Below are 15,707 nucleotides of genomic sequence, written 5' to 3' on the forward strand. Positions count from 1 at the left end.
GGCATTCACCTTCACCCATTGCCCAACGACACAAACACAGATTTGCCCTCCATGATCATACACACACGTCACCAATGGACAACCATGCACCTGACAATCCAGGGATGCCAGCCCAGCTGACTGTTGCTGGATCCCGCAGTGTCCACCATGGTCGGTCAAGCTTATCCTCCACTGTAACAGACCAGGTTGTAAGGTTGTCTGATGTTACTGCTCTGCTTCCACGCAGAGAGTGTAAAATGCACGGTGGTCAGATATCTGATACAGGTTCTGACATGTCTTTAAGGGTCTTTGTAAGCAGATTGACACTGCTTTACAAGAAGGGTTTAGTGAGTCTGAGATCATTAGAACAGTTCTTAAAATAATTAAACCAGGTACATTTGGTTTAATTGTTGTGGATGTATATGTGTGAGTGCTACGTGTGTGAGTGGATGCGTGTAGGGGAGGGAGGGGCAGGGGATGGATGGTTGGTGGGGAGTGTTTACGTTGTGTGTTTAAAGAGGTTTTGTTCAGAGGATAGCTCTAAATATGGTGAGACAAAGTTATGTTGGTGAAAACTGTTACTGGTGTACACCACTAATGTATAGTCCCATTTTACCACGGAAGGGATTGAGGTTGGGTCACTTGAATATTTGTAGCATACGTAATAAAATTGTTGATGTTTCTGAATTCCTGACTGAACATAAGTTACATGTACTTGCAATATCAGAGACACACCTGAATCCAGCAATAAATAGTGAAGTACTGAAAATAGAAGGATATAATATGGATAGACTAGATAGGGGAACAACAAGGGGAGGTGGGTTAGCCATCTATTGTCAAGATCATATACCAGTGAAAACAAGGAATGATCTAGGATGTAAAGAGGTGGAAGTATTGTGGCTGCAAGTTCAACTTCCGTATATAAAGCCAATGTTGATAGGGTGCTGCTATAGACCTCAGAACGCAACCACAATATACTTAGACAATATATGTAAAGTACTGGACAAAGCGTGTGATGCAAATTATGTAATGTTTTTCTTAGGAGACTTGAATATAGACTGGAATGTGAGAGACTGTCCGCTTAAAGCTAGACTACTTTCTTTAGCAGATACATGTAATCTAACACAAGTAGTTAAGAAGCCTACAAGAATATGCCGTAGAGCTGATGGAGTCAAATCCTCAACTTGTATTGATCTAATATTTACAAATGTTTCGGAGCTGTGTTCAAAAGTAATTTCCATTCCCATAGGCTGCAGCGACCACAACCTTATCGCAATTGGAAGAAAGACGAAAATACCCAAGCAGGGTCAGAAAGTTATTTTCAAACGAATCTTTAAAAACTTTAATGAATATAACTACTGTAATGAAGTAAGAGAGGTTGACTGGTCTGATGTTATACAGAAGGAAGACCCTGATCTTGCTCTGCGTGCGTTTGACAGTTTATTACTCCCAATCGTGAATAAACAAGCTCCTGTCAGGAAGTTAACGGTGTGAAACACCATGGGCCCTATTTTAACGGTCTGAAACGCAAGCGGGAAGCGCAAAGCGCAAGTAGCTTTGTGGGCGGTTCTACGGCGCTATCGCTATTTTACAGGCGGATAAATGACACATGCGCCGCGGCGCAAGTGTCAAAAGGGTTGGTCTGAAGCAGCCTAATTACCCGTAGGTGTGGTTTGGGCGTAACGTGCAATGAACCAATCAGAGCGTTTTCTCGCATCCCCGTTAAGAGCGATCGGCGCTTGTTCCATGGCGGATTGCTATTATGATGGCGGATTTGCCAGGCGCACGCCAAGAAAGGTTCAGAGGAGTGAGAAAATTATTTATTTTTCGGCTAAATCTCCTTCAAATCTTTGCAACTTTTCATTTTTAGTTTTGTATTATTTTTTTTCATTTACGCCTACGAACATTTGGACAAGTCGAATAAAAAATGTTTCAAGGACATTCCGATGTTTTGGGCTCACTTTCTCTGAATCACAAGGTTATGAATGTGTGGTGAGACGCAGGGGCAGAGCCCTTTGTAATGATCAGGGCCGTCACAGCCAATGGCTTGCGTCTCCACCTTATTTATTCTGAGGTAGCTTTTTGTGTCGGGAGGTGCCACAATTTGTCTCCTCGTTACTTCCTGCTACGCCCCTCCAGGCAACTTGCTACCGGTATGTACGCGTGCTTTTCCTATGGACGCTCTGGCTCTGATTTGTTTGGCATGGTGATTTACTTTTTCACACTGGTCGCTTTGCAGCGCTTGTGCCTGTTGCTTGCTGGTGCCTGCTGGTGCCCTGTCTTGGTTGGTGATGCGTGCAGGAGTGTTGATCACGGAACAGTCTCGGTGTGGATTCCGACCGAATGGTAACATTCAGCGGTGCGCTGTGAGCCGCTGGCTTAAGTAGGAAGTTGCCAACTTCCTGGTAGGTATCCCTTATTTTATATCGCTATTGTTTGTAGAATTATGTTTAGCACTAACGGGGTGACCTGTATGCCTTCTAGGTACTGTCGATTGTGTCGTTGCCGACTGCTGTTTTTGCCACCCGTTGTTTACCACCAAAGCTGCCCAACTGTCCTTGGCTAGCCTGGATGATAGCGGCGAAGACGCTAACGACCACTCCTTTTGAACGTGATCTGTCTGTTGACTTGTCCTTGTGTGTTTCCACCTGTCCGTGTCGCAACTAGTGTGTGTCGGTGTGTGTGTGTGTAGAGTGTTTGCGAGTGCGTGCGTGTTTGTCCTGGGGAAGTGTTTGGTTTAATTTGGGGGATTCTGTTTATGGTTTGTTTTGAGCCCTGCTTCTGTTAAGCCACTGGCAGGAGGCCTTTTTATAGCTGCGGATAACCAGTGGGCTATCACGCATGTTTAAAGATCCTTTTTGGCCTGGTTTCTGTATTTGTGTTATATTTTGTTTGTTTCTTACTGATTTCCTTTTGTGAATTACATTTTGTGTAGTTGTGTTTATTGTTTTGTTTGGTCGTTTGTATCTGCCCTCATCTCTCTTTTGTTCCTTCGTTTCTAGGCGCTGAGTGCCCACCGCAGGGAGGCAACTAGATCCGTTAGGTGGTGGTGCCCCCCTTCCCGAGTGTGGTTTCACGTGTGTCCTCTTGGAATTTCTCTTATTTTATCATTTTGATCCTGTGTTGCTGTGTGTATGTGCGAGCACGAGTGACTGGTTGGTGTTTATGTGTCTCCCCCTCCGTCTCCTGGTATCTTGCCCCCTGCTGGTAAGCCTCAGCCCTAACCATCCTGTCTATCCCCTACATACCAATTGATTTCATTTATCCTGTTTGTTACATGTGGAACCCACATGTTTTAGTTAATAAAAACTACTTATTTTTGGAACCTCGTCTCTGGTGCCGTCAGTCAACGAACGTGTGTGCTAGATAATTGTTTTGATTTAATCGATCAGTATATCCCTGGGTGCAATCCCTAGGGTGGCGTTGTCGGTTAGCTTGTTTTTCCCGTAATGCCACAAATGCCTGGTAATAATTGTACAATGTAGCTAAACAATAGAGCGGAGATGTCATTAGTTTGCCTACCTCACTATATACGATGCAGCTCCTCTGACAGATGAGCTCTCCTCTCCCGTGCTGCTGCTGGGGCATTTGGACGTAATGGCATCGGCACATGCAGTTCAGCATCACGTCTCCTTAAGTCCTCTAATCTATCCTCATTAATGTCATCAACACATCCATGATTCATGGCAATGTTGTGTAAAACACAACATGCCACAAAGAATGCTGCGACTTTTTGAGGACCATACTGTAAAGTACCACCTGACCTATCCAAACACCTGAAGCGCATTTTCAGTATTTCGAATGCACGTTCAATTACACTGCGTGTTTGTGTGTGTTTCCTGTTGAATACAATTTCGCGCAGTGTTGCTGGCATAAGAAATGGGGTCATGTCTTCAACGGATAGCCGTTGTTCCCTAACAGCCACCCATTCAAGGGAGGATTCCCCTCGAATATGGCAGGAATGGTCGAGTTTGCCAATATGAAAGAGTCATGGCTTGAGCCAGGGTAATTAGCAAAGACATGATTTATTCTACAATTAGCATTGGAAATGACTTGGATATTAATCGAATGAGTTCCCTACCGGTTTATGTATATGAGTGCGTTTACTGATGGGGCACGTAGCTGCACATGGGTGCAGTCTATAGCACCAAGGACGCCAGGGAACCCACTTGGTCCAAAACTCCTGCTTTGTTCTTTCCTGGCTGTCTGGTGTAACGGGGAATTTGATGTATTCCCCAGCATGTCGGACTAGACCTGACGTAACTGCATGTATAGCCGAACTTATTGCCGATTGTGAAATGCGTCCAATAGAAGGGGATGCTGGAACGACCCAGATGCATAGAAATGCAGTGCCGCTGTAACTTTCACTGCAACGGGGAGGGCATAGGGACAGCGTGCATCAGTCCCCAGCTCATCTGCCAGGAGATGGCAGATATCTGTGACTTCGATATCTGTAGCTTACGCCTGCATTCCTCCTCACTCAGGGAGAGATAGGTGTGTCTGGGCCGGTAGACCCTCTCCCCCCGGCGTCTGATCCTCGGTCCCAAGATGTATTCCATTCCACTGTGCAATAGAAAAATTATGAGCAACCTCAACTTAACTGGTATGCAGAGTAAGGTTTTAAATGGACTTACAGAAGGTGATTTCGCAGTCTTCAGAATTGTGGTTCCTGATTCTTGACGGACAACCCACTTTGACAGGTGTCCTTATATAGCCTACATATGTCTCTTGCCACTATTGGTCAACCAGGTTAATTTGATCCGTCATTACGCCTGCTACAATTCGCGTGAATAATTTGGGTAAATGTTTACGCTAGATTTATGCCTATTTATTTTATCTTTATGGACACCACAATGATTTTCCTTGTGTGGTAATATTTTATTTTCCATGTAATTATGTATGGTTTGCAAAAATTGGAACTGCTGTCCGTGTAGATGAGAGAAGCAAAGTGTATGCGCGAGGTGCACAAGCAATCCGTATGCATCGCATGCGCATGTATGCATGCGCCCTTAAAATAGCATCTGAACAACGCGCCACTGACTTTAAACCAGGTATTTCCTGGTCAGTAGCGCAATGGTATTCAGAAACGGCAAAATACCGTTTGCGCCAGAACACGCCTCCTCCTTCCGCCGAACCGCCCCTTGGGGCGCATGATCAATCCCTAATTTACCGGCGAGTGGCGGTGGTGGGAAAAGAACGCTCTGCGCCAGTTGTAAACTAGCAACGACACATGCGCCAGTGACTAAGTCACTTGCGCCGGATGCAAGATAGGGCCCTATGTCTCCTTGGTTAGATCAGGGACTTAAAGCACACATGACGGAGAGGGATAGAGCCAAGGCAGTGGCAATACAATCGGGTGGTGAACGAGAATGGAGTATGTAACGTAAACTAAGAAACTTTGTAACAATGTTGAATAAAACCAAGAAGAAAAGGTACTATCATAACAGAATTAGTAATAGTAGTATCGATAGCAAGACCATGTGGAATGTTATTAATCAACTAATGGGGAAAAATGGTAGATCTACACCGTCCTTCTTAGAGGCAGAAGGCAATTTTATCACCAAACCAGATGAAATTGCTAACTATTTAAGTGTTTATTTCAGTGATAAAATCCAGAAATTAAATGATGGTATGAAGGGAGAAAATAAGGGTCTAGAGCTCTCATCCAGGCTTATTACAAACAAATTGATGAAGAATAAATGTTGTAGTTTCCACTTTGAAAAAGTCAAGGTGTCCACTGTAGAAAAAAATAATAAAACTCAGTAAGGACAAACCAGCGGGTTTTGATAACCTGGATGTGAGGTTGCTTAAACCTGTTGCAGATATCTTGGCTCTGCCTATCTGCCATATAATTAATTTAAGTTTTGAAAAATCTATTTGCCCAGCAGACTGGAAGATTGCTAAAATCATCCCACTCCCAAAGAATAATAAAGAAAATTTCTCTGGGAATAATAGTAGACCAATAAGTATTCTACCCACCATTAAAATTTAAATATGGTCGCTAGTGTTTACATGTGGTCGATAGTGTTTAAATGTGGTCGATAGTGTTTAAATGTGGTCGATAGTGTTTAAATATGGTTGATAGTGTTTAAATATGGTCTATAGTGTTTAATTGTGGATGATAGTGTTTAAATGTGGTCGATAGTGTTTGAATGTGGTCGATAGTGTTTAAATATGGTTGATAGGGTTTAAATGTGGTCGATAGGGTTTAAATGTGGTCGATAGGGTTTGAATGTGGTCGATAGTGTTTAAATATGGTCGATAGTGTTTAAATGTGGTCGATAGTAGTGATGGGAATTTCGATTCACTTAGAAGATTCATAGTCCTTTGAGTGAATCACTAAAAAGATCTGAATCTTTTGAGTCCTTTGAATCTGAATCAGTTGAAATTTTGTCGCTGAATGAGCCCAGCAGCCCACTCCCTAGTGCCTAATGCGCACGCTCACAGCAAACCACTGTAATGCAGTTTTGAGGATATCCAGGGGAAATACGCAAGAAGGACTTTCTCAGCGCAGGCCGAACATTATGGAACATATTTGAATATTAAAAAGGATGCATTGCGAACATCGGAGATGTCGCCAACGTGACTGCTATCTGAATTAGGAAAAAAACGTATGGATTAATTTTTTTTCTCTTCGAAGCTCGTCAAACACAGAAATATTCTGAGAGTTCACATAGTCAGCAAACAACTTTATTTTTAATAAGCCACTTTCATTTTAGAATACAATCTCTCGTAAAATAATGCATTTGTAACAAAAGAGTTTAACGATTTACATTCAGTACGAGCCCGACCCATTTAGTATGAGTCCGTTGAGTTGGTCTTTCACTCAACAGGATATGAGTCCGACCCATTCAATATGAGTAATTTGAGTTATCTTTCACTCAACCAGATACGAGTCCGACCCATTTCAACTGAGTCCTTTGAGTTATTCTTTCACCCAGCCGGATACGAGTCAGACCCATTTCATCTGAATCCTTTGAGTTAGTCTTTCACTCAACCGGATACGAATCCGACCCATGAATTCGCTCAGTCTATGGATCTGGATCTGTGTACAGCTCTGTCTACAGGAAGTTCTTATTCAACCACGCAGCTGGCAGCTCCGGGTCCGTATGCTTAATCTAAGTTACTATGCAGATGAAAAACGGATGTGTTAATGTTGTTATAGACCTACAGTTTGATGACATTCGTGCATTGTTTTAATAATGTCGTCCGTAGCTGCCAGAACCGAAAGATTCGGGTTAATTTAGACCACGGACTCGTGACTCATGGGTGAATGTAAGGATTCGGTTCTTTGAATCCGATTGACTCAGATTCAACCATCACTAGTCGATAGTGTTTGAATATGGTCGATAGGGTTTAAATGTGGTCGATAGGGTTTAAATGTGGTCGAGAGGGGTTTACATGTTTGAATGTGGTTGATAGGGTTTACATGTTTAAATGTGGTCGATAGTGTTTAAATATGATCGCTAGTGTTTACTTGTGGTCGATAGTGTTTAAATGTGGTCGATAGTGTTTAAATGTGGTCGATAGGGTTTACATGTTTAAATGTGGTCGATAGTGTTTATATATGGTCGATAGGGTTTACATGTGGTCGATAGGGTTTACATGTGGTCCATAGTGTTTAAATGTGGTCCATAGTGTTTAAATGTGGGCGATAGTGTTTAAATGTGGGCGTTAGTGTTTAAATGTGGTCGATAGGGTTTACGTGTGGTCCATAGTGTTTAAATGTGGGTGATAGTGTTTAAATGTGGGCGATAGTGTTTACATGTGGTCGATAGGGTTTACATGTGGTCCATAGTGTTTAAATATGGTCGATAGTGTTTAAATGTGGTCGATAGTGTTTACATGTGGTCGATATTGTTTAAATGTGATCGATAGTGTTTAAATATGGTCGATAGTGTTTAAATGTTCTTTTCCCTCACTCTCCACCTCATCCCTAACTCTCCACCTCAAGCTGGTGTGTAGTGAGCGTTCTGGCACCGATTGGCTGCCGTGCATCACCCAAGTGGGTGCTACATATTGGTGGTGAGGTCCCCCCTTCACTTTAGGCGTCTTTGAGTGTTATTAATTATTATTATTATTCATGTTTAACCTCTGTTTTCCTTTTATTCCTAGTCTGTTTTACATAGTTTTGAATGATGACTATATGCTCTGTAAGGTGACCTTGGGTGTCTTGAAAGGCGCCTCTAAATTTAATGTATTATTATTATTATTATTAGCAAGATCATGGAAAGAATAGTATATGAGCAAATACAAAACTTTCTGTATAAATGACTTGAACACAGCTCATCAACATGCATACAGAAAGGGGCACTCCACAGCTACAGTGCTAACCCAAATGACTGACGACTGGCTGAAAGAAATTGACGCAGGTAAGATAGTTGGTTCTGTTTTATTAGACTTCAGTGCCGCTTTTGATATTCTTGACCATAGATTATTAGTGAACAAACTGGGCTGTTATGGTTTTGATAAGGGTTCTGTTGCCTGGATCAATAGTTATCTTACAAATAAAAAATACTGTGTGTACTTTAATGGTGGATTTTCAGAAATGAGGGTTATGAGCTGTGGAGTGCCGCAAGGGAGTTGTTTAGGGCCACTTTTATTTTCAATATTTACAAATGATTTACCTTTAATTCTAAACAATGCATCTATTGCTATGTACGCAGATGACTCAACCATTTATTCATCAGCGCTGACACCAAGAGATCTAGAAAAGGTTCTAAATGAAGAGCTAGTGCTGATAAGGAAATGGGTTAACATAAATAAAATGGTACTCAACATAAAAAAAACTAAATGCATAGTATTACGCTCTAAACGGGGAGGAAGAGTAGAGCCGAAACTGCATCTAAAATTAGACGATAATGAAATCAAACAAGTCACCGAAGTTAAGCTACTTGGTGTGCTGATTGACAGCCAAATGACCTGGACAAGTCAGATAGATGAAATGCTAAAGAAAATGGGTAGAGGGATGGCTGCAATTAGATATTGTAGGACATATTTACCAGGATGCCTAATTAAACAATTAATGCAAGCTTTAGTCCTATCTCAGCTTGATTACTGTACTGCCATATGGTCCAACACATCAGAAAACAATCGTAATAAGCTACAGGTAGCTCAAAACAAAGCTGCTCGTCTAGTGCTCAACTGCTCATACAGAACTAGAGTATGTGAGATGCTGAATAAGTTGAACTGGCTACCAGTTAAACTTAGGTTACACTACTCTCTTCTCAGCTTTTTAAGAAATATAATAACAGCAAAGAGTCCTGTAAGCCTGTTTTATAGTTTGATATTTTGTTATGATATACACAATTACTCTACACGTCAGTCATCTGAGAGGAGATTTCTACTGCCTGTCTATAAAACAGGGGCTGGACAGAGAACACTACACTACAGAGCAATGGTAGCTTGGAATTCTCTTCCGCGTTTTTTGGTAAATTAAACATGTAAAATGGCGTTTAAAATCAAATTGAAATTGTATTTGGTGATGCATGGTGTTAAATAATGTTTTTCTCTTTGTAGAATAATCTTAACCAACTTAAATCAAGTAATGATTTTCATTCCTCTTTTTGTTTTTGTTGAATGTTTTTGTTCTTGTTGTATGTTGTGTGAATGCATGCTTTTATGTTAAAAAAGATATGCAATTTGGAATTTTTGACCTCAGGAAGAACAGCACTCATCTGTGTATGAGATAGCTGATTGTGGATCAAATAAACAATTCAATTCAATACAATTTAGGGAAATGCTAACTAACAATGATGATCTAACAGTTAATGGGTAAAGAGGTTCCTCCGCTCTCACATCAGAGATCAAAGTGTAACCGAGCTCTTCCAAGAGTTTAGTAATGCCAGACCAGAGGTGTATAAAGTACTTGAAAAAAATAACTAAGTAAAAGTAGAAGTACCATAACTGAAAATTACTTTGGTAAAAGTTAAAGTCACCTAAAAAAAATGTACTTCAGTAAAAGTCTTAAAGTAGCTCACATTAAATGTACTTAAGTATCAAAAGTATCTTGTGAAAAAATATACTCAAGTATCAAAAGTACAAGTACAAGTATTTTATAGTACGCATGAAAGGAAGCAAAACAACCCAAAATTATTCTCCCCTTGTTTTTTATTTCACTTTTTCCAGGTGAATGAAATGTGGTATAGAATACCACTCAAAAATAAACAATGTCTTTAACATAAGAACCACTTTTTAACTATGTTGGGGGAATCCTCATGAGCTGAGGCACAGTAACACCACACAAACAAACTTTCTGGTTCAAGTGGAGAAGTTGAACTTGCGGTTCATCCTCAGCAGAAGCTGATTTTCAAAAGTGTCTGCAGCTAGCCGTGCTCTTTTTGGGCTGAAGATGAGACCTGCTATGCTGAACAGCCTTTCGCAAGCTGCAGAAGCAGGCAGAGGTGTGTTGAGTTTGACAGACAACTTGAGAACCACAGGAAACGTCTTGAGAATCTTGATGTCGTCTGTTGAGTAGGCCAGGTACGAATCAAGCTGCTTGGTGGCGCTTGGTGTTTTGTGGGAACTTTTCAGGATGTGGAAGAAGTCTCCCTCATCAGATGAGCCAGATCCAGCCTCTGCTGAAATTGAAGGATCCTCCAACTGCTCCCTGATGTAGTCCAACCCTGAAACACAGGGAGGGTGACACTAGCATGAGTACAGTCACATTTTTATTGGACAAATTTAATTACATTTATGACATTTTCCATAATTCTAAAGGAATAAATAATATTACATTGACAAAAAACACTATCAGAAACAAAAGGCCAAAATTAGCACAAAAAAAAAGAGTTTAATGTACATCTATTGATGCACTTAGACACATCATCAGTGATGGAACCTGGGGTCATTGGGTGTTTCGGGTCTCGCAACATCATACACCCTCAACCAGGCGACCCAGCCGGGACTGATCAAGTCCCAACTTGTGTCTAAGTAGCATGTACCCACGGATCGCCCCTCTTGATCCACAGCCATCTAGAGGCCTTCTCAGCTGCCTCTGTGGTGGTCTTGATGGCCTTTCTCTGACCTGCACCTGTGACTCCAAGCATGCTGTATGCTTTGCAGAGAGATCGCGCTGCAAAGCCTCTACAGCCCACCTCTATTGGCACACACCGGGCACGCCACCCCCGTCTGCGGCACTCCTCCACTAAGTTGGCATACTTGGCACGCTTCCTCTCATTGGCCTCTTCCATGCGCTCCTCCCAGGGAACTGTCAGCTCCAGTAGGACCACCTGTTTGGTTGAATCTGAGAACAGAACTATGTCTGGTCTCAGGGTGGTTTCCACGATTTGCTCTGGGAATCTGAGCTGCTTCCCCAGGTCGGCCTTCATCTGCCAGTCCGGTGCGGTTCCAAGGAGTCCCGCTGCCCCCCTTGGCTTGGGCTTAGGCTTCTCCCCTGCTCCAGATATAAAGTAGAAAAAAAGTTGTGACAAATTGTGAAAATAACAGATCTACAACCAAGGCAGTGTGAGCTTGCAGGTGGGCTACACAAATTCAGGGAATAGATAAGGAGAAAAACACAAGTCTTGACTCTGACAATTAGATATCTTAGATATTGGCTCAACCACTATTCAAAATTAGACTGGTGTATGAAATGAGTAATAAAATAATAAAAAAAAATGTAGTAAGTGTGCATTAGATTTGTAATTTAATGGATACAATTTAATTTTATGGATATTTTCTTCCTTTTATTTTCTCCATGTTGTCTTACCGTTTTTCAGTGTAGCATCATCTTTGATCCAGGCCGTTTTGAATTTTGGGATGAGAATCGCTGCAGCAACCAATTCAGGGTCTCTTGACATTTCACCAAAACGGTTCTGGATGCCTACTTGAATGGCTTCAACCAGCGGCTTGCAGTGCTTCAGTGCAATCTTTATTTTTTCCAGTTTGCTGCTCAGCAAGGAAATAGTCGGAAGAAGCCATCCCATCTGGACTTCCACTTCTCCTTGGAGGATGTTGATGGACTGGGCAACAGGGCTCATGGTGGTGTAGTACTCTTTTAGGAAAGTGAGCTCAACTGGATGAAACCTGTTAGGGAGAAAACAAACCACTGTTTTACAATTATGCATGAATATTGTACCCAAAAAATAAAATAAAAATAAAAAATACATAAATACATAATTCAAACTTACATTGGCACCTTCAATTCTGCACAGATCTCTCTCAAAGCTGGCTCTCCCTTCTCTCAGAATCTTGAGGAGCCTTTCCACAGCCATAAACATTGAGTTCCACCTGGTGGCGTTTGGTCGTAGCAGCTGGAGGGAGCAGGCATCTTCCACAGCTTCAGCTGCTTGGCAGGATCTTCCACACTTATTCCACAGCCCATAACACTTGCTGAATGTTGAGCGTTGCAGTTTTTTGTATCCATCGTTGGCTGTTGCTTTTTCAGCATCAACTGTAGACACTAAGTTGAGCAGATGACAAGCACATTGTTGATGTTTCGGAAGCTCAAACTCAAAGCCATCATTCTCAACAATGATTGAAGTCATGTCAACAAATTCTCATTCCCTTCCTCATCCTCTTTCTCTTCTGCTTCATTATTCTTTTTGTCCACACTAAAAACTTGAAAAGCCTTCAGGAAGTTGGAGCCATTATCGGTTGTTGTCCTCACAACTTTGTTCCTGATGCCATATTCAGTATGGATGTCATTGAGTGCGGTGGCCAAAACATCAAAGGTGTGGGAACCTCTTAGCTGTCTGCAAGCTAGGGCTGCTGATCGTCTAGTTAGGTCTGTAGAGTTCACCCAATGAGCAGTCACACCAAGGAAGCTCCTTCTCCTAACTGACCAGCAGTCTGTAGTGGTGGCGATGTGGTCCACTTTACTCATCTCCTCAGTTAACACGTTTTTCATTGACTTTGCTAAATCTTCAATCCTTGATCGCAGGGTGACCCGTGTGATGACTTTGGCAGTAGGAAGAAGATCTGTGAGAAGCTCTCTGAAGGCTTCATTCTCGACATTTGACAATGGCTGGAGATTGTTGACAACATACTTAACAATGGCCCTGTCAACAGCACTCTGAGATATGGATCGGGTAGCCAGCAACGTGGTCTGTTTGAGGGTGGAGGTCCCAGCTTCCGAAGCCCTCTTTCTTTTTTGTGAGGTCAGCTGCTCATATTTCTTTAGATGTTGTGGATGTGCTCTCTACATGAAAAACACAAAATTAAAAGAAATAATAATATTAGTTCAAATGATACTCAAGACATCATTCAACAGTTACCACAATGACAGGTCTGGATTTCTAACCCCTTTCACCCTGATGTCCCGTTTGTGGGCATGTCCAACATTAATAAAAAAAAAGAAATGTTGGTCAACTGTCAACTATATTTTATCTTTCAAAAATACCAAATAATTTAAAGCTAAAACATCATACAGGACACTGAGCTTGGATATCTAATTGCTGTACAACAAATACAATTTAAAAAAACAAACACAAAGCTATTTTAATGAACAGCATGCCATTTTACTACAGTTCCTATGAACAAACAGGCACATTTTCAATAGCCTATTGCTTAACTTCCAAGTTACAGATTTTGTATGATTTATTTGTGTATTTTTCATTAAAAAAAGTGAAGCACTTGATATTAAAAATGTATCATGCAGGAGGAAAACTGCCTCGTTCGAGATGCTAACCCTGTTTATTGACACTCCTGCATAACACTTCAACCCGGTATCACGCGATTGCGTGCTCCTGCGCACGAACGTTAATCTATTGAAGCATGTTCCAGAGCACGATAGTCCGACTTTTTGCGTGTTACACAGAACGAAATGTAAACCAATGCATTCTGAATGGGAGTGTTCTAAGACAATTAACGTGCTCCACAAAACGGTACGAGAGAGAGAGAAAGAGAGAGAGGGAGGGACAGAGAGAGAGAGAGAGAGAGGCTTCAGAAAGGGTGTGCGCAGATAGTACAGTGCACCCTAGTGTATGTTTATGCCAAAACCACAAATGCTATATGTATATATACAGGTCCTTCTCAAAAAATTAGCATATTGTGATAAAGTTCATTCTTTTCCATAATGTAATGATAAAAATTAAACTTTCATATATTTTAGATTCATTGCACACCAACTGAAATATTTCAGGTCTTTTATTGTTTTAATACTGATGATTTTGGCATACAGCTCATGAAAACCCCAAATTCCTATCTCAAAAAATTAGCATATCATGAAAAGGTTCTCTAAACGAGCTATTAACCTAATCATCTGAATCAACGAATTAACTCTAAACACCTGCAAAAGATTCCTGAGGCTTTTAAAAACTCCCAGCCTGGTTCATTACTCAAAACCGCAATCATGGGTAAGACTGCCGACCTGACTGCTGTCCAGAAGGCCATCATTGACACCCTCAAGCAAGAGGGTAAGACATAGAAAGAAATTTCTGAACGAATAGGCTGTTCCCAGAGTGCCCAATCAAGGCACCTCAGTGGGAAGTCTGTGGGAAAGAAAAAGTGTGGCAGAAAACGCTGCACGACGAGAAGAGGTGACCGGACCCTGAGGAAGATTGTGGAGAAGGGCCGATTCCAGACCTTGGGGGACCTGCGGAAGCAGTGGACTGAGTCTGGAGTAGAAACATCCAGAGCCACCGTGCACAGGCGTGTGCAGGAAATGGGCTACAGGTGCCGCATTCCCCAGGTCAAGCCACTTTTGAACCAGAAACAGCGGCAGAAGCGCCTGACCTGGGCTACAGAGAAGCAGCACTGGACTGTTGCTCAGTGGTCCAAAGTACTTTTTTCGGATGAAAGCAAATTTTGCATGTCATTCGGAAATCAAAGTGCCAGAGTCTGGAGGAAGACTGGGGAGAAGGAAATGCCTGAAGTCCAGTGTCAAGTACCCACAGTCAGTGATGGTCTGGGGTGCCATGTCAGCTGCTGGTGTTGGTCCACTGTGTTTTATCAAGGGCAGGGTCAATGCAGCTAGCTACCAGGAGATTTTGGAGCACTTCATGCTTCCATCTGCTGAAAAGCTTTATGGAGATGAAGATTTCATTTTTCAGCACGACCTGGCACCTGCTCACAGTGCCAAAACCACTGGTAAATGGTTTACTGACCATGGTATTACTGTGCTCAATTGGCCTGCCAACTCTCCTGACCTGAACCCCATAGAGAATCTGTGGGATATTGTGAAGAGAAAGTTGAGAGACGCAAGACCCAACACTCTGGATGAGCTTAAGGCCGCTATCGAAGCATCCTGGGCCTCCATAAGACCTCAGCAGTGCCACAGGCTGATTGCCTCCATGCCACGCCGCATTGAAGCAGTCATTTCTGCAAAAGGATTCCCGACCAAGTATTGAGTGCATAACTGAACATAATTATTTGAAGGTTGACTTTTTTTGTATTAAAAACACTTTTCTTTTATTGGTCGGATGAAATATGCCAATTTTTTGAGATAGGAATTTTGGGTTTTCATGAGCTGTATGCCAAAATCATCAGTATTAAAACAATAAAAGACCTGAAATATTTCAGTTTGTGTGCAATGAATCTAAAATATATGAAAGTTTAATTTTTATCATTACATTATGGAAAAGAATGAACTTTATCACAATATGCTAATTTTTTGAGAAGGACCTGTATATATATATATTGCCTAATTATATATATTGCCTATATATATGTATAGGCTATATATATAATTAGGCTATAATTATATTATTTAGCGTGTAATGAGACAATCTATAGCCAAATTGTCGAAGATGCCCGAGAATCTTCGGGGATATCAGCATGGGAAATCA

This window comes from Gadus macrocephalus, chromosome 15 (assembly GCF_031168955.1).
Source record: "Gadus macrocephalus chromosome 15, ASM3116895v1".
In the NCBI taxonomy this organism is placed as follows: Eukaryota; Metazoa; Chordata; class Actinopteri; order Gadiformes; family Gadidae; genus Gadus; species Gadus macrocephalus.